At 50.5% G+C, this 12,720-nt stretch overlaps 1 non-coding gene across 1 annotated transcript; it reads left to right on the forward strand.

Annotated features, from left to right (window-relative positions):
* Nucleotides 1–12,312: 12,312 nt before the first annotated feature.
* LOC144105830 (U1 spliceosomal RNA) lies at nucleotides 12,313–12,473 on the forward strand. The gene has a single exon (XR_013308907.1). It is a non-coding gene; the product is annotated as a U1 spliceosomal RNA (small nuclear RNA).
* The last annotated feature ends 247 nt before the right edge of the window (nucleotides 12,474–12,720 follow it).

The raw sequence follows: 12,720 nt of genomic DNA on the forward strand, positions 1-12,720 counted from the left end.
ATAAGCATTGACAAAAGACAGTTCAAAATGATGCTTTTCAGAAATCGGGCGAGCTGCTTCAACACCTTTTCCGTCTTCAGGAAGAGACTGCAACATGCTGCTGAGGGACTGGAAGATATACTAGCAAACACACTGAAAATGAAGTGGCAGCCGGTGGGGGGCACTTGTTTGTCACTGCTGGCTTCTGGCTGCACACAGGTTGGCCAAGGGCACAACCACATCACACAGTTGCTCACACACTTGCAGATGTGTGTTGTGCACTGACACAAGGAAATGACAGTGGCAACAGGGGAAGAGTGGCTGATATGACTCTCTACGCCAGCATGGTGAGTCGTCTCTGGACGCTAGATTTTCCATCGCAACTGCCGCTGCACCATCCCTCGGTACGCCTTCCTCTGGAGACGGGTCGTCCTAGAGAGGCCAAAAGTACAGCATCCTGTCTGTACGAGGTAGCCACCATTTAGAGGTGGCCCGTTATTATCTGGGTCAGAGGCAGTGTCGCCTGCACCCTCTGCTGATATGGGCACATCCAAACAGAGGCTCTGAAGTGCAGCACGTGCGGTGATGATGCGCACTGTCCACTTCCACTGGCAGTGGTGCATCCGGTGCCCTTGAAAGCAACGGAAGCAGCTCTTCGGCACACCAATACAGCGCTCAGCCACAAATTGTGTGAAAGCATGTGGCGTGTTGTACAGGCCTGCTGCTGAGTCAGGTCTGTGATGCCACGCAACTGGTGCAGGCAGCCATGGCTCCAGTGGGTAGACATAGTCTCCTGCATAACAAAAAAGTGACGCAGCTAAGCATGTCCCTTCTCAGTGATCTCAACAGCATTACAGGACACTCTGCTATAAAGTAGAAGACTCATGCCAAGTAGCCCACATCCAGGCTTTGCTGATTATGACATTCAAGAGCATACATACATGCAGGATTTAGATGTATAAGTGAGCACTACTGTAAGGTCAGTGTTTTACCACCATATTCATATAAATGATGCGCTATGATTTCCTACAAAACACAAGCGCTGTCAGGTGCATTTTGCTTCGGTTTCTTCAACAGGAAAGGCTATGCATTTCAACAATATAATATGTGTCCTGTGTTTCTGCTGCAATTATAGTTAACAAAAGGAAAGGGTGGCAATACACTGTATCATAGTGTAAAGTGTGCATTTGTGTAACTGTCCAGACTGATTCTTGTAGCTTTAGCAGATCCGGTCAAATGCATAGTGCTGGAGCTCAATAGGTGTGACTGAGTTCGCCCGACGGGTGACACGGGTATTTTACTGCTTACCCAGAAAAAAAAAAATCACCGTCGTCCAGCAGGCCTTCCTCCGCCTCGGAATGCCGCCAGACAAACGCGTCGCGGAAGGATCCGGGTCAGCGCGAGTCCACGGCCAGGATGCACATGTTCGCGCCACAGATCTGAGAAAAAACAAGCACAGCCCGTACTCACTCTCGCTGCCGAGGCCCGCACTTGTAGCTCATGCACTTGTAGCACTTGAACTCATGCGGTCAAAAACAGTGGCCGAGGTATACTCACTATCACGTCCGCTGCGTAGAACCGCTTGCGGCTCGTTCGCAGCACTGCCCCCAGACTCCTTGATAGTGATGAGTGCCCAATCGACACACCCGACGACGCCGGAGATGCTGCCGCGGCGAACGTTTAGGCAAAGGACGCCCTCCTTCGCCGCCGCCTTCTCCTCGGGTCTCCTCGGAAAGCGAACACCCCCCTTTTGTGACCCAACGTTGACATTGGTCTCCGCTGCCCGCCGCAAAGGCTTGTTCACAGTCGGTTGGGCTGCGCCGACGTTTTCTGCATTTCCAACGGCGCCTTGAAACCCACCGGAGGCGAAGAAGCGCAGCGCGCACAGCACCTGCCGCTCCACTGACAGCGCACTCACCCGCGCACCTCCCAGTTCAACGGCGAGTTCGTCGCACAGACACTGCGCAGTCTCCTCGAAATAACTCTCCCGCGCGTCAAAGTCGTCTTCATGCACCCTCCGACACCGTTGCTCGCGCGGTCACCCGCGTATACGACGATGTAAAGAGCCGCCATTTTCTGTCTCAAACGTGTTGATACTACTTTTTCCAGTCTCAAAAAATCGTCTCAATCTGCCCGCATAATTAGATGGCCAACGTCACCACTTCTGCGCCATTTACGACGTCAGTCAGTGACGAAAAAAATCAAAATGGCCGCCGCCCACGGCCGACCAATAGGAGAGAGGCAAATGAGACACTTTTTGAGACAGTTTCGATTGAGACTGATCCGTAATCGCGCCCCGGGAAGTGTGAACAAGACAGCATATCAGCGGCCACGGATTCCGCTCCCTCTCGCAGCCGAATGTCCAAGTGCGAACGCGCCATTAGTCTGCGAAGTCTCGCGACGCATACAGTATTGTGCGTTTTTATCGTGAAGATATTCAAAAATTTCCCCGCCTCAAGCGCTGGCTCATTAGCGGTGAAACTGCACACATAGCTTGCGTATCATGGTAACTTTTGTATCGTAGCAAGTTTGACAACGGTACTTACTTAGTTGAGCCGCTCATGATGCGAAAACGTGATCGCCTACGTAGAAATTGGCGAACCAAAACCCGCATTTTTTCGCTGAAGGGCGGCAGTGGCGCCATCTGTTTTGCTGTGGAAAACGTCACATGAAGGCCACTTAGTGAGGCGAGCGTTGCGAACAATACATGGTTTGCATGTGACGTCACGTCCGGCGGCGCGCGCTGCGGCGGACATGTTGGTGCAGTCTGTGCGGAGTCGGTGGAGTGTGTATCGCACGCGTTTCCTCGCTAGTGGTAACACGTGCAATTTTGTTGCCTTTTGTGTGGCATGCCGCCGCTTCTCAGTAAGCAGCCTTTAGACGCTACCTACCGCTTAGATCTTACGGGGTCGGAGCGGGTTCGGTATGCGGAAAAAGTGCGTCTCTGCGATAATATCGACCCGTTCATGCTGCGGCCGGGAACGGACACAAGCGATGTCGACATATTTCCAGAGATTTGTTACGGTGACATCGTCAATTACCTTGTTTTTTCTCCAAGCTTTCTGACCCTTGAAGAAATGAAGGCGTTTAAGTCCACCGAGGCGCATAATTATTTCACTAGCGGCTGAGTGAAGGAACTGTCGGCAAAACAGCTGCAAGGGGACAAGGTGCTTCTACTTGAAGAGGTAAGCCGCAGGGCATTGATCTTTGTAAGGATTAGAGTAAAGAAATAACGGTTATTAAATCCACAAGTGACTGAGTGCAAGCAATCACTCAGTAAAGTTTTAAAAAGAACGCGCGAATTGCATCAAGTGCACCACGGCCGCTGCGACTGCACCAACATGGCGGAACAGTATCCCAGGGTTCCCAGCTACGACGTCAGTGCAAGCCATGTATATTCTTTGAAAGGTAAAGCCTCGTTAAATCAGTTGTTCTGATATTTTTTTTCTCTCAATTCGCCGAAATTGTTGTAAGCGCTTCAGTTGAAGCAGACGGAACGGCATACTCAATGGGCCCGCTCTACTTGCAACGCTCGCCTCGGCGGCCTTGTCGTGACGCTTTCCACTGCAAAAACAGATGGCGCCACAGCCGCCCTTCAGCGAAAAAACGTCGTCTGCGGGTTTTGGTTCGCCGACCTCGACGTAGGCGATTACGCTTTCGCATCATGCACGGCTCAACTAAGCAGGTACCGTTGTCAAACTTGCTACGGTACAAAATTCACCATAATACGCAAACTCTGTGTGCAGTTTCGCCGTAAATGAGCGAGCGGTTGAGGCGGGGAAAGTTTTGAAATTCTTCGCGATAAAAACGCACAATACTGTATATCAAGAGAAACTCAGTAGGAAGGGGTTTTTTGTAGCTCATGTCTATTAATTATTTGCAGTGCCTGCATAAAATGAACGAAAAGCCTAAATTACCATCTGCCCAACCTGTCCGATGACCGCACCAATTTACATTTAGCGAATTTGCAGACGGCAAGTCACGGCGTCTTGGTTCAGCCCGGCACGAAGCGCGCATTGTACAGCGAGTGAGTGCATGCTACAAATTTTCCTCCCCGTTCCCTTTTCCCCAAGATAAATTTAAAACGCCGTGTTGTGCGAACACGCTATCTGCCTTTTATTCCCCATCGGCGATCGACGCCTGTAGAGGTCGCCTTCTGTCACTGAAACATGGCTAGGTGGCTTGAGCCACCGCCCGATGTAAAGGGTTCAGTCGTGTCCATCCATGCACCCCCGGATTTTACGGGGCAGAAAAGAGTGTCTGTACTATATTGTTTGTATTTGCTGAAGTCAATTGGGTAAATAAAGCAGGTTTGATATTACTGCTTTACAGTGGAATCCACTGCATAACCAGACTTCTGGCTGAATGTTTCTTGTGTCACATTGGTCGCGTTTTTTTTTTCTCGGCAAAGAGCAAAAGTGAAGCCGGACGTTTCGCTGCGGCAACCGCAACGCAGTGACATCCTGCTGTCGCTCACAGCCGCAACCGAACCGACATCCGCTTCCGGTTTTTTGACCAATCAGGTGTGGCCGCTGCTTCCGATTATGGCGCTTTTCATTCTGACACTAAGTTGGAATCCGTCCCCTGTATTCCCGGATTGTGATTGAGTGATCGATTCGACGAGATAGATAAGTAGGTGGTTTCATGCATATGTTCCTGTCAATACCTGTTCTGCCCTGGAATATGTAATAGAAGAGGCACAATCTGAGATATTCTCTCGTGGTTTCAAGCAGTGGCCAATGCAGATCATTCCTAATTACAGCCGCCGCGGTGGCTGAGTGGTTATGGCGCTCGGCTGCCGTCCTGAAAGACACGGGCTCGATCCCGGCCGCGGCGGTCGAATTTCGATGGAGGCGAAATTCTAGATGCCCGTGTGCTGTGCGATGTCAGTGCGCGTTAAAGAACCCCAGGTGGTCGAAACTTCCGGAGCCCTTCACTACGGCTTCTCTCACAGGCTGATGATGCTAAGGGACGTTAAACCCATATAAACGAACCAAGCCATTCTTAATTGTTGTGGTGCTTTTCCTGGAGTCATAACTGCCCGGAACGAAGCGGGCTGCACGTTTCTGCACACGTTCAAGCTCGTTTATGTTTTGCTTCGTGTCAGGATCGCACGCAGAACAACCATTATCTAATACTGGAGGCACACTGGTCAAGCATAAACTTTATTTAATTTGAAGGGGGCTTTGCCAGAAATTTCTTCGAATAACATTGAGAGCGCGGCTGGCTTTGAATAGTAGTAGCGGATGTGGGCATTCCATGACAGGTCGCTTGCAAGCATAACTCCCAAATATTTGTGTTCTATAACTGCAGTCACGCGTACAGCGCCCAAGAAATAGCCATAGATTTTCGGATACCTTTTCTTAGTGAATGTGATTGTAATGCACTTCGACAGATTGAGGGCCATATTCCCATCCAGACACCGGGAAATAATTGATCGAGCTCATCTTGCAGCAGTTCCGAAAATTTTTCACAAGGGGATACTGCGGTAGACACACAGTCGTTTGCATACAATCTTATTGAACTGGACAGATGTGCTGGCAGATCATTGGTATAGATCAGAAAGAGAAGCGGCCCTAAAACCGAGCCTTGCAGGACACCTCACAAAACACGAGTGCTTCTGATGAATTCATTCCATCCAGCATTACGCACTGCTTTCGTTCGCACAGATACGCCGTAAGCCATGGCAGCAGTGCATTCGGTAATTTAAGGGCAGAAATCTTCTGTATTAAGAAACTGTCATACACAATCGAAGGCTTTGTTATAGTCTAAAAATATGCAATACACGTGAATACTACAGTTTAGTTATTCAGCAATTTCGTAGCTAAATTCTATAAGTTGTTTGTCACATGAAAAACCAGATCTGAATCCTGATGAGTTCTGCAAAAAAAATTTATTGATTTGAAGATGATCAATAAGGTTGTTATAGCTTATATTTTGAAAAGTTTTACAGATTACGCTTGCTACAGAGATAGGCCTGTAATTGCTGGTGTTTGCTGTACTCCAAGTGTTTTGTGTGGGAAATACGTTTGCCGGCTTCCAATCAAGCGGTAGTTCACCCAGTTCAAGCGACTTCGTGAACAACTTTATCAAGTAGAGTGAGACCGAAGATGCACAGTTTTTTAAGACCCGATTAGAAGTTCGATCTGGGCGAGGGGAAGAGGTTAGCTTGATCTCCTGTAGTAGCAACGTAACACCGTGCTTTGTAAAGGTTACGCCATTCATTCGCGTAAAACTGGAGAATTCTGGTGCCTCTATTATCGTATCGGTCGGCTGTGAGGACACTGACTGAAAGCATCAATTAAAACACTCTGCCTTTTCCCGGGCTTTGTAGCATAGTTTATGTCATTGATAACATCGGGAATATCACTTATGGTGCATTTTTTGCTTTTTATATTTCCCTACCTCTTTTGGATTCTTTCTGATTTCTCGCAAAGCCACTGAATGTACAGACCTTGTGCCCTTTAGGTTTCTTTACTAATAATCCTATTTTGTGCTTTAAACATACAGTGAAGTAAGTGTTCGGCTCGGTGACTGACAGTACCTATAGAACAAGCGGCTTCTTTTTTTTTTATCAGACCCCTAAGTATCTTGTTCATCCACCGCCTATCGCATCGGCGCTTTGCAGAAACGACGTGGCTTGGGGTGAACGCCTGTGTTCGAGACAATAATTTGGCTTCGAAATGATTGCATGTGGTGCTCGCATCAAGAGAGCTGCAGAGCGTTTGGAATTCCGTAAAAAAAAACATCTTGTGCTTGCGGAATGGAGCAGTCTGCAGCCACGTGTGCCAAGCAGGCAAGCAATAGGTCTGCGCCCGCCGCTGCAGCACCGCCCTCGGGGACGGCCTGTGAAAAACAGAGAGACGCAGATCCAGCATGGAGCACTCAAAAGAAACTGCGCACAGGTGGCTGGAGTTTATCATGCGTGTCTGATGATCAAAGTTTGTTGTCTTGAGCAGTTGTCCCGGTACTTAACATTGTGTAGGTGCTGAGCGTTACCTGTACCTGTCATGGCAGCGTATCAATTAATGTCGGTCGGCGATTTCGTGCCCAGTTTCCACACACTGTATATTTTGGTGCAACAGAACATGATGGTATGAAAGGCAGGAGGCATGACGGTAATATTTATAACAAATATGCTGCTGCCTAATTTGCTGGGCCCGAGAATGCTCGATTGAGAATTTCATGGCCCATAATTATTGAGGTCCCCGAGGTGTTTTACCATGCCAACTGCAATTATTGTAAACTGACATCCGCCAATCACAATTTGGAGTCGGTTAAGTATTTTACCTCTGCGTGTTCACGCCAATATTTCCTCGAGGGAGACAACAGCTCAGCATCGTCGATGTCGGAGTAAAATATGAGCTTGACAGGACGAATGCCAGGGGAATTTCAGTTAACCATTTATGCGTCGCGTAGCTAAAAGTACACTGCACCAGTCGTGATGTCAGCGCACGTTGAAGAACCCCAGGTTGTAAAGATTTCCGGAGTCCTTCACTATGGCATCCCTCATGGGCTGTGTCGCTTTGGGACGTTAAACCCACATAAACCATAAACGGTTAAAACGTTGCAAATGCACACTTGGTTTCTTTTTTCGGTCCCTGACCTCGTTCCTACAGCGCTGGAGGTGCTCCGCAACGCAGCACAAGAGCGCGGGGTTCTATTCCTGGCTGCGGAGGGAATATTCTTGATGCAAGCGAAATGCGGAAACGCCCTTGATGTGTCTCTGTACATCAAAGACCTCCAGTCGGCCGAAGTTACCCATGCGATCTACACGGCGGGCATCATCTTACAGCGTTGGCGCATATACTGCTCAAACAATGTCTGAATGGACGGCTATGCTCATCGGCCTAAATCTGGGAGAATGTGCGTGACGGCTTACCTTTTACAATTAAGGGTCGGTATATATAACGATGCTCTCAGCATTCGTGCAGATCAACGAAGAAAACCTTGCAGTGAACGCATTTCAATAACGAGCTCGGAAGAATCGCAGAGCAGCGACCTGGCTTCTGTTCCAGCCATTCATGAGTTAGGCAAGTAAAAGACGAAGTCGCCGAAAATTATTTTGTGTCCACAGCAGCTTCAAACATTCTGTTTAACAAAGCCCACGCACACGGCGCGGCAGCGAACGATCGCGCAACACCTGCATTACCTGATCCGTGCAAAGAGAGCGTCTCTAGTGGTGCTAGGTCGCCGGGGCCCAGAGCGAGGCTGGAGCAGCCGAACACGGCCTGGAAAAATAAAAAGAACGCTCGTTGGAGTTTACCTCTAGATACGTCCACAGTATAAACTGGCAATAAATTCAAGTGCCTCCTTTCATTTTTAATCAGCTTAATATCGTACTTTTATTATTCTCAATAGTTTTCTTAGTGTCACTTATTTTCGGCGTTTGCTTTCCCTCATACGCGATCCTTCATTAGGAATGTTCGCATTAAAACGACGGTACGTTGCCCAGTGGTGCAGTTAGAGTATACCATGAATCAGTAGATTGAGCAATGTTGCATCATGAGCGGCAACGTAAACCAGACTAACTGGGCGCTGAGCGCGCTTAAAATTATTGGAGGTCGCCGGGACAAGTGTGCAAAGAGCTACGGTCGCCTGACACGACAGATGATGAGCAAGTGCATTTGAAATTATACCGCAACACACCTAAATTAGCGCCATATGCACACTAGCCCGTGTGCACTCTTGTCGCAGATGTCAGCACGGTGAACGCCGCATGTTGACGCATCTCTTTGCTGTGTGCTAGCAGGAGCGGGTGCGCAGCGTATGTAGTGTTACCAAAAAAAAAAAAAACAAGCCAATCCTACTCAACCTTTATCCGCGCGATAAAATAAGCGTGCTGTGGAGTTCGCTGACCGTTCCGCGAACTCGTTGGTCTTCAGTTCGCAAGGAAGGCCACTCCAGTGGGGTCGGAAGGCGCCAACAATGGGACCCGTCCCGTCCCGGCCTCCCCTGCTTGCGGCGGACGTCCTTATCTCCTCCGCGCGGTCACGGGCATAGCCTGTCTTAAGAAGCCTAACCATGTACAGTGTCGACATGTGTGCGTTGACAAGGGGTTGCTGAGGTTTCGGGAATGCACGAGATACGGCTGAGTATTAGCCGAGTGACCGGAAATCCACTATTCCCGTAACGGCTGTCTTCTTCTCTTTCGGTGTGTTCTGTAAACAACTTGAGCTTTTGTCTCGTCAGCATATGTTGGTCGCGTGTGCGAAATAGAAGACATATGCTAGGAAAGTGGTAACCGCTGTGCCGTGGGTGCCATGGGAGAGGGTGGTCGAGTTTGTGCTGTTCGTGTATTTGATTGCACCTCTGCTTTCACAAATGTTTAATTAGCACTCTTTCCCCAATCTGTGATTAGTTGGTGGAAACCTTATTTTCCTTTCCTTAACCACTGATTGGTGAGGTGTGTCGCTTGTACATTTATTGGTGGCTGTCCCCGCTAAGGCGGGGACAGAGGGTTTAAAAACAAGCGCGCTGGGTTGAACGAGGGCTGAATTCGTCTGATCAACGGTTTAGTCATGTAAATAGTTTTCTCCTTGCTTTGTTTCTTCTTGTTTTATTTATACAGTAAATAAATAGTAAACCTTCTCCTTTCCTCGAGTAATGTAAATGTTTGCGAGTTAGAACCGCTGGGTCATCAAGAAACCCCAATTTCATCATCAACAAGGTGCTTCCTCTCATCGCCACATGAAGGTGGAAACTCAACTCGTGCCTTATTGAAACAAGCGTGCCTAGTTGTGGAATAGGGTCGCTGAACAAACATTCTACCAGCGAACTCGGAAACCCCTGCGCGAGCGAAACGTCGGGGGCTAGCAGACGACGCTTGCTCCGACAGCTCAACCGTCGACCGCAGCGCCGCGGTGGCTGGAACCGCGGCGTGCCGGCAGACGACGCTTGCTCCGACAGATAGTATTCTAGTTCACTGCACTCCGACAGCTCAACCGTCGACCGCAGCGCCGCGGTGGCTAGAACCGCGGCGTGCCGGCAGACGACGCTTGCTCCGACAGATAGTATTCTAGTTCACTGCACTCCGACAGTTCAACCGTCGACCGCAGCGCCGCGGTGGCTGGAACCGCGGCGTGCCGGCAGACGACGCTTGCTCCGACAGCTCAACCGTCGACCGCAGCGCCGCGGTGGCTGGAACCGCGGCGTGCCGGCAGACGACGCTTGCTCCGACAGATAGTATTCTAGTTCACTGCACTCCGACAGCTCAACCGTCGACCGCAGCGCCGCGGTGGCTAGAACCGCGGCGTGCCGGCAGACGACGCTTGCTCCGACAGATAGTATTCTAGTTCACTGCACTCCGACAGTTCAACCGTCGACCGCAGCGCCGCGGTGGCTGGAACCGCGGCGTGCCGGCAGACGACGCTTGCTCCGACAGATAGTATTCTAGTTCACTGCACTCCGACAGTTCAACCGTCGACCGCAGCGCCGCGGTGGCTGGAACCGCGGCGTGCCGGCAGACGACGCTTGCTCCGACAGATAGTATTCTAGTTCACTGCACTCTGACAGTTCAACCGTCGACCGCAGCGCCGCGGTGGCTGGAACCGCGGCGTGCCGGCAGACGACGCTTGCTCCGACAGATAGTATTCTAGTTCACTGCACTCCGACAGCTCAACCGTCGACCGCAGCGCCGCGGTGGCTAGAACCGCGGCGTGCCGGCAGACGACGCTTGCTCCGACAGATAGTATTCTAGTTCACTGCACTCCGACAGTTCAACCGTCGACCGCAGCGCCGCGGTGGCTGGAACCGCGGCGTGCCGGCAGACGACGCTTGCTCCGACAGATGTATTCTATTTCACTGCACTCCGACAGTTCAACCGTCGACCGCAGCGCCGCGGTGGCTGGAACCGCGGCGGGCCGGCAGACGACGCTTGCTCCGACAGATAGTATTCTATTTCACTGCACTCCGACAGTTCAACCGTCGACCGCAGCGCCGCGGTGGCTGGAACCGCGGCGTGCCGGCAGACGACGCTTGCTCCGACAGATAGTATTCTAGTTCACTGCACTCCGACAGCTCAACCGTCGACTGCAGCGCCGCGGTAGCAGGAACCGCGGCGAGCCGGCTCCTGCCCCTGGGCGCGCCGAGAAAACTGAACACCATCTCCTCTTCCCCAATCAGCATATCCTCCGAGCCTGCCAACATCTCCTTACTTTCCTTGACACCACAACCTTATCCTCGGTCCTATGATGTTAACAAGGCATCTCGCCTTATACCTTTCTTTCTCTTTCTTTTTTACAACTTTCCTTTTCACAACATATATATTCCTCTGTTAACTTCAATTCCATATAGCCTTAGTCTTCTCAAAATCAAAGCCCTCTCCTTTTTTATTTTTGGTGCCACTCTTAATTCACACTGACCTTAACCTCTGCCCTTTCCGCTATTGGTTTGTTGCCCAATTTCAATTCCTATAGTGCTGTGTCACTCCACAAAGTCTAAATTCAGTGCTCCCAAGGACCTCCTAGGACCTTTTTGACTTTCGGTGCTGTGCTTTGTCGGGTGCTGTGTGCTGTGCAGTGTACTGTGTATAAAGACCGCTCACACAATCGGTCCCTCTAGTGCTGTGCCCTATGCATTCCAGAGTGGCCTATCAGTGCCCAGAGTGCTGCAAAGGATCTCTTCTGGACAGGACAGATACTGTGTCAGCAGTCCTTCCGCATGCCCTTCACCCTCGTCAGTGCAGTGATCCTCCGATGCGGTGTTGTACCCTATGTACCACTGATGCCAGACTTGTGTGTGTTCTTAGTGTGTGTGCTGTGTTGCCCTCGCTGATCCCCCCTCCCACCTCCCCTACTCCCCCACCCCGGCTCTGAGCAGTGATCTCCGCAGGGAGCAGCAGAAAAAAAAGAGTCGCTAACCCCCTCAACATTAAAGCGACCAACGAGGAGTTTCGAAGCTGAAGTACGTATGTCTATACACGTTGGTCGCCCCAACGTCACTGTCGCCAGCTGTCGGCAGCCAGCGGATTAACTTCTTTCTCAAAGAAGGAGGGGCGGCCGCGGAGCGCAGGTTCCAGGCGAAGAAGCTAGGGAACACGTCACTTGTATATTTTTTTGTAATGCAAGTGTAAATGTAAAACGACTTGGACGCCCGGTCAGAAGGCATTTGAATCGCATAGTAGTCCATCCCTAGCTGCATTAAGAAAGTAATCCAATTAAAAACCCCAAGGATTATCTTCGGGGGGTTGTTAATAAGTAAAGCGTACTCGCAATACCCGTCGGTGACGTGCACTTTTTTGTGCCCCAGAAATGTTCTCACCGAGACAGGACGTAGCGCTGATGTGAGTGGTTCGGCTGGACGGGCGCCAAGGGATTTTTGACAGGATACCTGATGGTTGGTTTCGTGCGAGGTGTCCGCGATCAAGATGGCGGCACCTCCGGAGTGAGGCGCGGAAATTTTATTGCGTCCGCGCTGACCTCTGCCATGACCCCTATTGGGTCAATGGGCACGTAAATTTTTGGTAGTGGGGGATGGCCTCGTGCTATCCCCCTTATTGACAAAACAAAAAACAGTCTGGATTTAACTAACGCGGTACATGGTTGAATAGCTGTGGTGTTCGGGCACAGTTTGAGAATATCTTAGGTGTTGAAACTGCACGTCCACCGAGGCGGACAGCGTGCACAGATTATGTTCGCCCTCTAATGCATGCGGGGCCGCCGCGGAGAAAGGGCGGTTCGCTTGCGAAGCAGCGGATGGAGTTAGCGAGCTTTCGGTGCCGTTTAGGCTGTGTTTGTCGGT

Source organism: Amblyomma americanum, chromosome 9 (assembly GCF_052857255.1).
Source record: "Amblyomma americanum isolate KBUSLIRL-KWMA chromosome 9, ASM5285725v1, whole genome shotgun sequence".
NCBI classification, from domain to species: Eukaryota; Metazoa; Arthropoda; class Arachnida; order Ixodida; family Ixodidae; genus Amblyomma; species Amblyomma americanum.